The sequence below is a fragment of the Syngnathus scovelli genome, chromosome 7, assembly GCF_024217435.2.
Source record: "Syngnathus scovelli strain Florida chromosome 7, RoL_Ssco_1.2, whole genome shotgun sequence".
NCBI classification, from domain to species: domain Eukaryota; kingdom Metazoa; phylum Chordata; class Actinopteri; order Syngnathiformes; family Syngnathidae; genus Syngnathus; species Syngnathus scovelli.
In genome coordinates, this window is record NC_090853.1 from 14,937,009 (window position 1) to 14,944,973 (window position 7,965).

Below are 7,965 nucleotides of genomic sequence, written 5' to 3' on the forward strand. Positions count from 1 at the left end.
TGGCACCACAAGGACTTGACGGAGTGAATGGAGAAGCAGTTCAAGCACAACCTAAGCATTTCAGTCTATATCCCTCGAGGGAATTGCAGGCCGCAGCTAGAGCTGAAGCCAGTGTGCCCCCACCCTATTCTCCGGTTTCTCAGCACACTAGACAAAAGACAACACGAATGACAGTCCAGCCGCAGGCTGTCCCAGACAAAATGACTGAACTAACACGCGACAAATACTCAGACGAGGAAGGTGACGACCCGATAATGGGCAATTATCCCATGATTCAGGTCCCTAATCCAAATGCCGACGGACCAAATAATCAACACATGTACGTGTTTCGACCTTGGTCAAACAGAGAGTGCAGAGAAGCTGTTGAGGGAATCCCTGATCCACAAGAGGATGTAGAATCCTGGATCAGAGACATGGAAGGAGTAATACACTCATATAGATTAAATGGTAGGGAGGCAGGAGAAGCTTTCCAGTGCTCCATCCCTCGTTTATGGGGAAGAGTGAGGGGAGATTACACAGGTAGAACTAATCAAGGGGAAGTTTTTCAATACCCAAATGATGGACAATTAAGAGGTCCATATTTGGCTCAATTAAACGCTTTATGGGACCGATGTAGAACAACATTTAGGAGAAGAGCTGATTATGGACGTTTGGCAGGGATAAAACAAAAATTGGGTGAGGATGTTGATGACTTTAGAGTGAGATTTGAAAAAGAATTTAGAGTTCACAGTGGAATTCCCGCAGACGACCAAGACGCAGGCCCCTACCAACAGCAATTAAAAAATGCCCTTTTAAATGGAATGGAATCCAAAATCAGTGAATGGATTCGGAAACACAATGTAGAGGTAGACACAGCTAGTGTTTCCACTGTAATGCAATGGGCTAGACATGCTGCTAAAATTGTAAAGAAACCTAAAACTCCAACAGGGTCAGCTGGAGTGTTTTGGGCAGACTCGGACTGCGTGGAAGAATCTGAATTCTTCTATCAGAACCACCTGCCCTATCGAGGCCGAGGTGGACGCAGAGGAAATTTCAGGGGGAGAGGTAGAGGATCAGCTTCCAAGAATCCTCCCCGCTGGTCTGGCGACCCCAATGCCTGCTGGCATTGTGGAGAAAAAGGCCACTGGGCCAAAGAATGTCCTAAAAAGAAAAAAGGACCGCGGCCAGAACAGAGCGCATGACTAAATGTTGAAGACAGGCATGACCTCTTGGATGTTTTTACAGCAGTCGAATCATTGAGTCACTTAAAAGAAAAACCATTAATAGATTTAATTGTTAATGAACAAAAAGTAACCTTTTTGTGTGATTCTGGCGCCTGTACATCAGTTTTAAGACACTAAGTTAAGGGCTTGACCACTGGAAAACAGTCAATTTGGGTCAAAACAGCTAATGGTCAGACATACTTGGAACACATGACCCTACCACTAAAGGTTAAAGATCCAGAAACAGGCAGCGTGATTTCAGCACCAGTTGTCTATTCACCACACTGTCCTGTAAATCTCCTGGGAAGGGACTTAATGTCAGCCCTGGGCATAGCTGTGTTCCCACTAAAAGATGGGATGACAGCAGCCAGAGTGCCACACCTCTTACTCACAGAGGATGATGAAGCCGTTTACTATTCACTTGATTTCCCATACTCCCTCTGTGACCGAGAAACTGCAGATCTGATCAAATTTGCAAAAACCACTATTTCTGATTTACAAGATGAAATGCAGTACACCAAATTACATGTCACAATGAAAGTTTCACCATGTACAGATAGTGAATATAGTGAGGAGTTCCTAAACCAGCCCTCCGTTCCAGTGTCCATTGACTATATATATTCTGATCACAGATCATTCGCAGGTGCCACAGTAATCTTACCTACAAATCTAAAAAACATGTATAGAGGAGGGTCAATGCCCCACGTGTCACTTTTGAAACCAGAACATATTCAGTGGAAAGACACAGGTCCGAAGCTAAAAATAGCTGTCACAGCAACTGATTATAAGCCTTGTGAAATGGGATGGGAAGCTCCAAGTTGCGAATACAGCCCAAGCTGTGACATGTATAGACATAAATTTTGCATGTTATTCACAGCTACCCCAAAAATCCATGCCCTAGAATGACAGACAGCAACAATTGCATTTTCAGAAGAGGATGAAAAAGATTTGAAGAATGTAGATCCTGTTGTGTGGGCCACGGGCCCGACAGATGTTGGTCTGATTACAGCCATTCCACCTGTGGAAATTAAACCGATATCTTCTTACAGACCCAGAGTAAAACAGTATCCTCTGAAGCCTGAAGCTTCTATAGGCATTGAACCAGTCATTAAAGACCTGTTAAAAGCAGGAATAATTAGGAAATGTAATGACTCTCCATGTAATACACCTATATTCCCTGTTCAAAAAGCAGAGGCATCAAAGTGGAGAATGATCCAGGATTTGAGAGCTGTAAATGGTGCAGTGCAGACCAGAGCACCAAATGTTCCTGATCCGCACACATTACTAAATTCATTACAGCCAAATAGGACTAATTTTACAGTGATTGATTTAAGTAATGCATTTTTCTCTATTCCTGTTGCTGATGATTCTCAATATTGGTTCACATTCACCTATAAGGGTCAGGGGTACACCTATACTAGATTACCACAAGGTTTTACCGATAGCCCAACCATTTTCACACAGGCTATCATGAACTGTATGACTGGTTTCACACCTTCATCTGAGAGTCAAGTACTGGTCTACGTTGATGATATTTTAATTGCTTCAGAAACAAAGGAAGCATGCAGACAGGATTCCCTCCGCCTTCTGCAACACCTAGGCCAGACAGGAAATAAAGTCAGCAAACAGAAGTTACAATGGGTAAGACCAGAAGTAAATTATCTTGGTCATACACTCTCAGCAAAGGGAAGAGCAGTACAACAGGGCAGGAAACAAGCTATATTAGACACACCACGACCTGTCACAAAGAAACAACTTATGTCTTTCTTAGGACTATGTAATTACTGCAGAGCATGGGTTCCATTCTATGCTGAAATGGCTCAACCACTGATAGAGGTAGCTCATGGACAGCTATTAGCACTCAAAGATAAAATCACATGGACACCAGAAGCAGAAGAAGCATTCACAAAATTGAAAATGGCATTGGTTCAAACAACAAATTTGATCCTACCTGATTACAGCAAAAGGTTTATGCAAACAGTGGACTGTAAAGATGGGTTTATGACATCAGTGCTGACTCAACAACACGGTATGAAATGGCTACCAATAGCTTTCTATTCCAAAAGACTTGACCCTGTAGCTAGAGCTTTGCCACCATGTGTTCAGGCTATATGTGCCGCCGCAATGGCAGTAGAATCGTCAGCAGATGTTATCTTGTTCCATCCCACAGACCTGTTTGTACCACATGCTGTTGATGTGTTGCTACTTCAAAGTAAAATGAATATGCTGTCTCCAGCCAGGCATTTGTCCTACACAGCTCTGTTGCTGTCACAGCCACACATAACCATTAAACGCTGCACTATATTAAATCCAGCTACTTTACTCCCTACACCAAATGATGGTATACCTCATAATTGTGTAGAGGAAACTGAACAACTGCAGCTGCCCAGAGCAGATTTGTCAGACACACCACTCACCTCAGGTAAAACGTGGTTTGTAGATGGATCTTGCTCAAGAACACCAATAGGAAAAACGCAGACAGGTTATGCTGTAGTGGAAAACCCAGATACAGTGATAGAAGCGGCAACGCTTCCTTCGCATTTCTCAGCTCAAGCAGCTGAAATCATTGCACTGACCAGAGCATGCACTCTAGCAGATGGACAAGACCTGACTGTATACACAGACAGCCAGTATGCATTTTCAACAGTTTTTTATTTTGCAAAACAATGGGAAAGGCGTGGAATGATAACCTCAACAGGAAAACAAATAACACATGCACAACTTCTAATCCAGCTCCTCCAGGCAGTAATGTTGCCCACAAAGCTTGCAATTTGCAAATGCGAGGCACACACATGGAGGAAAGACGTGGTATCACTGGGCAATGCCCTAGCAGATAAAATAGCAAAGGAAGCTGCTACAGGCAAATATGGAACCTCAGATCTATTTCTGAGCTTGCCATCAGATAAGGAGGAACTAATAAATACACAGATTCTGCATGATATGCAACATTTAGCCCCTAAACAGGAACAGAAAATGTGGATAGCTAAAGGAGCACAACTGACAGACAAAGATATATACGTTGTAAATGATAAGCCTGTTCTCCCTAAATCCCTTTTTAAAGCAGCTGCGATTTCGACACATGGAAGTACTCATGTGTCGACAGGGGGGATGCAGGAGCTAATATCACAACACTTTACAACATATGGTTTCAATTTGTACTCAAAACTTTTTTGTAGAGCATGTGAAGTATGCATAAGAAATAATCCACAAGGGAACGTAAGGCCAAAAAGAGGAAAATTCCCGGAACCAACATACCCGTTTCAAATGTTGCATATGGACTTCATAGAACTAAACAGGTGTGGACTGTACAAATACTGTTTAGTCCTAATCGATTCCTTTTCAAGGTGGACAGAAATAGTCCCAGCAAAAAATGCAGATGCTATAACAGTAGCGAAGGCTATCTGCAAGACCATCATTCCCAACTATGGAATCCCAGAGACCATTTACAGCGACAATGGGCCACATTTTGTCAATTCAGTCATTAATAAGATGGCTGAACATTTGCAGATTACATTAAAAAATCATTGTTCCTATCATCCATCGAGCGCTGGCCTCGTTGAAAGGACCAATGGAACAATTAAAAATAGACTAACCAAATGCATGGCAGAAACAGGAAGACCATGGCCCGAATGTCTAGATTTGGTAAAACTCTATATGAGGATTACGCCCTGTAGCAAGGGTTTAACCCCTTATGAGATCATTCATGGCAGAGCATACAGGCTCCCTCTGTTCTCACATGATCTAGACATAGCCACAGAAGAGCTAACTTTAGCTGACTACATGATCAAAACCATGCAAATGAAAGAAGTCTCAAATGCAAATTTACTGCCCTCCACTCCTTTATCCCCACAGGATGACTCCGCGAAACCAGGCGACTGGGTCTTCATCAAAGTAATCAAGAGAAAGACGTGGTCTTCACCCCGGTGGGAGGGACCATTCCAAGTCCTACTCGCCACACCCACCGCTGTCAAGATTGCAGAAAGACCCAGCTGGATACATCTCAGCCACTGTAAGCTGCAGAGAGTGCTTGGCCCCTAGGCCCCGGTCAGGACGAAGTCTGGCTACAAAGGGGGTGTCAATTATAGTTTGGCATCAGTCTCAAACCGGTGAAGATCTAAGAATCCTGACCATTTAGCTCCCTGGGGGTTCAAGTGGCTCTGTGGAACTGAACAGAAAATGGCACTCAGAGGAGTGCTTGTCTGTGCTGTGGCTGTAGCATGCTTGCCGATGACATGGAGTGTCCAGGGTCCCCAAGGGGAAAGGGGAACTCCCACCCGAATCAAGAGAATGACGACCGAACTGTTGACAAAGTATATAACGATAAACCCAGATATACCACATGCAGACAACATGTGGTACCAGTATGTGTCAATGTTGGCCAAAGCATCCAACCAAACTGACTGTTACGTATGTTCCATAATGCCACGATCAAGTCAACAGCCCATCCTACATGCCCGACCGATGCCAGAGAAAAATGGATGGTGTTTCGCATTACTAAGGGCTTTTGGGTTTAATCCCCTCGAAGGACTGAAACAGTCAGGAATTAGCGATGCACAACTGGCCACCCATCCCTGTTACAACATCTCCAGGCCATTCACAATAGTGGCAAAAAGTTCTGTTGTCACACCCGCTCCAGTGACTCTCGAAGTGAGTAAAGCCATCTCACATCCCTTGTGCTTCCGACGAAGACGTGTTGATGGAATAAAGGTGGGAGATACAAAGCGCTGCATCACCACCGCACTTCTAGAAGGTACCAGCGAGACCTCGATGAATACCACAGTAGCAATCAGACAAATCCTAGCAGGAGGCGAAAATCCCCATTCTATCATCGAAGGGGGATGGTGGCTCTGTGGTCGCCGAGGCTACGCAATCCTTCCCGGACGATGGGATGGCACATGTGCCCCCGTATATGTGTCAGATCACACTGTGTTCCTCAGTCTGACACATTTTCAGGAACATCATCAACGAAAGACCCGTGCAGCTGTGGCTCCCACCTTCCACCCCTACGACAGTGTCTGGGGCTCAGACGTACCAGATGAATACAAGCTTTGGAGCACAGGACAAAAGGTGGCGCTCACACTCTTTCCACAGGAGGGTGTGGCTAAAACTATTCTCAGAATAGAAACCATGGACTACAGGTTGAAGAGCTTTGCCAATTTTACTCTTGAAGCCCTTACAGGTTACCAGACAGAGCTGCAGGCTCTGAAAATAATGGCACTACAGTCCCGAATGGTTTTGGACCTCCTGCCTGCCGAAAAAGGAGGTGTGTGTGAAATAGTTGGTACTTCCTGTTGTACCTACATCCCAGGAGAAAATGACACCCACATCGAATATGCGCTACAAGGACTTCGGAACCTCCGTAAGGCTATGTCCCAAGATGAAGCTCCAGCCAAGGATGCCCATCCCTTTTGGTGGCTGTTTTACGGTGATTGGAGGCAACTTCTCTTGAAGGTTGCAACTGTTTTAGTTGTCATACTGTTATTTCTCTGTATTTTTACATCCTGCATCATACCTTGTATTCGTCACATGATGACTAAAATGTTGACATCAGCGTTTGCTGTCCAGAATATCATGTTGGTCCAGCGTGAACAAGATGAGTGGGACCACCTTGCGTAAATCACCTACCTGTCTATTTTTCTTCCTATTGATGATCCAAAAGAAAAAAAAAAAAACATTCCATTATGACGAACTCAGCAAAAGCCGAATGGAGAGCTGTAGTTCTGATAAACTCTGGAATGTAAACTTTCATGCTTTTTGATGGTACTATACTATATTGTGTAAGCATATACTCATTTATACACATATGTAGTTATTAGTTGATGTTTTGTTTTCCATGAATTCCAATGTTAAACAGGGGGGAATGATGGAAATGATATACTTTTTATCATTGGATTCTATGTAACTACTTTTGTGTGCAAGATTCTCCGCAGAATCTGGCCTCGTGAAAATGACTTGGGGGCATATGGCAGTCATTAGCCGCGCTATACAATAAGCCCCACAGTTAGCTAGACATGTGCAGATCATGAGATTGTCATGGGACGGCTGAAGCGGACAAAGGTCATGGGTACGGCACAGCAATGTATTCCCAGAGGCACTAAAGACTACATCTTTGTTGAGCTAATGGTCATGAGACGTCCATACTGCCCACTCATAAAGAGTACTCCCTGTGTTCTGTGGTAATGGGATATAACTATGGAATGTTGTTCTTTCTGTCTGGAAACCTATTCGACCATGTACACTTGCCCCTTTGTTTCTCTCTCAATAAAAGCACGGCAAATCTCAGAGCAGAGTGCGAATCTCAGCCACACTTGCTGTGTCCGGGATGCGCCCTTCTGCGCAGGAGAAAACGCTAAGCCAAGAAAGACCTACCGTCTCCGAGATTGATTTCAGATAAATGTTGTCAACCCAACAACACCCCTCTCATTTCTGCAATGTTTTAATCATATATTATCATGGGACAACACTGAAGAAATGACACATTGAGACAATGTTAAGTAGTCACTGTAGAGCTTGGATAGCTAAGTAAATGTATTGTTACTTCAAAGTAACTCAAAATACAACAATGAATGTGTAAAATACTGGCAAAATCCAAACCAAATATGTTTTTCTTGGTCTCATCAGACCACAGGACATGCATCTTTTTTAGAAGAGGCTTTTTCCTGGCACGACAGCCATGCAGACGGTGTCCAGCGTGTGTGGCGGCAACCAGGTGAAGAGTACAAAGACAAGTGTGTCTTGCCTACAGTCAAGCATGTGGTGGGAG

General features: G+C 43.9%; 1 long non-coding RNA gene across 1 annotated transcript; it reads left to right on the forward strand.

The window, feature by feature from the left end:
- Positions 1-2,554: 2,554 nt before the first annotated feature.
- LOC125972208 (uncharacterized) lies at positions 2,555-7,564 on the forward strand. Its single transcript, XR_011087116.1, has 2 exons — positions 2,555-6,269; positions 6,373-7,564. It is a non-coding gene; the product is annotated as an uncharacterized lncRNA (long non-coding RNA).
- The last annotated feature ends 401 nt before the right edge of the window (positions 7,565-7,965 follow it).